This window comes from Tetranychus urticae, unplaced genomic scaffold (assembly GCF_039701765.1).
Source record: "Tetranychus urticae isolate SD_2017Ah unplaced genomic scaffold, NJAU_TeUrti_SD_1.0 Scaffold_4, whole genome shotgun sequence".
NCBI lineage: Eukaryota > Metazoa > Arthropoda > Arachnida > Trombidiformes > Tetranychidae > Tetranychus > Tetranychus urticae.
The window spans coordinates 700,001-702,500 of NW_028315836.1; the positions used below are offsets into that span (position 1 = coordinate 700,001).

Here is a 2,500-nt window from a genome sequence, read left to right on the forward strand (position 1 = left end):
TCGTATGGCCTCTGAGCCGACGATGTATCCCTCAAGCAACTGCCTTATCAACTGTCGATGGTAGGTTATGCGCCTACCATGGTTGTAACGGGTAACGGGGAATTAGGGTTCGATTCCGGAGAGGGAGCCTGAGAAACGGCTACCACATCTAAGGAAGGCAGCAGGCGCGCAAATTACACAATCCCAGTACGGGGATGTAGTGACGAAAAATAACAATACGGGACTCTATTGAGGCCCCGTAATTGGAATGAGTACAATTTAAATCCTTTAACGAGGATCTATTGGAGGGCAAGTCTGGTGCCAGCAGCCGCGGTAATTCCAGCTCCAATAGCGTATATTAAAGTTGCTGCGGTTAAAAAGCTCGTAGTTGGATTTCAGTCGAACCTATGGGGTCCACTGATTAAAGGGTTAGATGGTGATGTTAGGTTTCTTGCTTGTGTCTACGGATGCTTGCTTGAACCTTCATTCCTCTTTCCTGGTGGTTACATTCATAGTGTTTAGACAGAAAATTGCTCGATATTTGCTATCAATGCTCTTTACCGAGTGTTGATTCAAGCGATCGAGACTTTTACCTTGAAAAAATCAGAGTGCTCAAAGCAGGCGTCCAAAACCTCGAAAGAGGTGCCTAAAAACGGTATGGTCAACCATCTATATGATGCGTACCACTACCTTAACTTGAATGATCTTGCATGGAATAATGGAATAGGACCTTGGTTCTATTTTGTTGGTCTTAAGAATCCAAGGTAATGATTAAGAGGGACAGACGGGGGCATTTGTATTGCGGCGCTAGAGGTGAAATTCTTGGACCGTCGCAAGACAAACTACAGCGAAAGCATTTGCCAAGAATGTTTTCATTAATCAAGAACGAAAGTTAGAGGTTCGAAGGCGATCAGATACCGCCCTAGTTCTAACCATAAACGATGCCAACCAGCGATCATTCTGAGTAACTAATTTCATGACTCGAATGGAAGCTTCCGGGAAACCAAAGTTTTTGGGTTCCGGGGGAAGTATGGTTGCAAAGCTGAAACTTAAAGGAATTGACGGAAGGGCACCACCAGGAGTGGAGCTTGCGGCTTAATTTGACTCAACACGGGAAAACTCACCCGGCCCGGACACTGAGAGGATTGACAGATTGAGAGCTCTTTCTTGATTCAGTGGGTGGTGGTGCATGGCCGTTCTTAGTTGGTGGAGTGATTTGTCTGGTTAATTCCGATAACGAACGAGACTCTAGCCTACTAAATAGACTTGCAGTTTACACTGCAGTACTCCCCCTTAGTCAACCTGTGGGTGGTAGTATCTCTTGATGGTTTCGGCTGTTGAGGGCTCTGCTGCTATTAGCCTACAGAATTGGCTAGGGTAAGGATGCTGTAGCACTGTAAGGACTTCTTAGAGGGACAAGCGGCGCTCGCAGCCGCACGAAACAGAGCAATAACAGGTCTGTGATGCCCTTAGATGTCCGGGGCCGCACGCGTGCTACACTGAAGTGGTCATCGTGCATACTGTTTCCTGCTCCGAAAGGAGTGGGTAACCGCTTGAACCCATTTCGTGATGGGGATTGGGCATTGTAATTATTGCCCATGAACGAGGAATTCCCAGTAAGCGTGAGTCATTAGCTTGCGTTGATTACGTCCCTGCCCTTTGTACACACCGCCCGTCGCTACTACCGATTGAATGATTTAGTGAGGACTTCGGACTGGTCAATCCAGACCATTGGGAAACTAGTGGTCGGATTGTGCTGGAAAGATGTTCAAACTTGATCATTTAGAGGAAGTAAAAGTCGTAACAAGGTTTCCGTAGGTGAACCTGCGGAAGGATCATTAACGTATTACCCTCTTATTATAAGAGAAATACAACCTTCAAACAATCAAACACTCTGCATAGTGATATTGTAGATGCTAATATGGTGAATGCAATTGAATTGTATTTGCATTAGAGTCGCAATTGTGAATGTTTATTGCAAACATTTAGCCATTGCAACATGATTCTAATTTGCATTACATTCGTTCATTCATACATCCATCTTTCATTATCCAATGCAACAAAGAGTGAGGGTTATCTAACGATAGCCATAATTTCTTTTGCAAAACAATTGTAGTTTATAATGAAAAGCCTGTCTTGCTACATACTTGGTACCTGATCAAGTCTTCAGCTTATGCTGACGGCAAGGTTTAAAGAAGGAAGTTTTACACTTCTTCGCCTAACTAAGTAAAGACAACTATGGTTTTTATAAACTGCATACAATTGTTTTCAAACCCTCTCAATGCAGATTTAGGATACTTATTAAAAGTCCCACGGTGGCAAAGATACATCTTCAAGCGGTGGATCACTCGAATTACCAATCGATGAAGAACGTAGCTAGCTACGATAATCGGTGCGAATTGCAGGACACGCCGAGCACTTGAGCTTCCAACGCACATTGCGGCTTTCGGGTCTTTTCCGAGGTCACATCTGTCTGAGAGTTGAGATGTAAAATAATCAACAAAACACTTGCATACTACCA

At 44.2% G+C, this 2,500-nt stretch overlaps 2 non-coding genes across 2 annotated transcripts in view; both read left to right on the plus strand.

The window, feature by feature from the left end:
* Positions 1-1,820, plus strand: part of LOC149093020 (small subunit ribosomal RNA) — a 2,170-nt gene extending 350 nt beyond the window's left edge. Inside the window, exon 1 of the ribosomal RNA XR_016200380.1 lies at positions 1-1,820. This exon is cut by the window's left edge and continues 350 nt beyond it. This is a non-coding gene — a ribosomal RNA (small subunit ribosomal RNA).
* A 487-nt stretch (positions 1,821-2,307) lies between these two features.
* Positions 2,308-2,462, plus strand: LOC149093021 (5.8S ribosomal RNA). Its single transcript, XR_016200488.1, has one exon. It is a non-coding gene; the product is annotated as a 5.8S ribosomal RNA (ribosomal RNA).
* Positions 2,463-2,500: the final 38 nt, after the last annotated feature.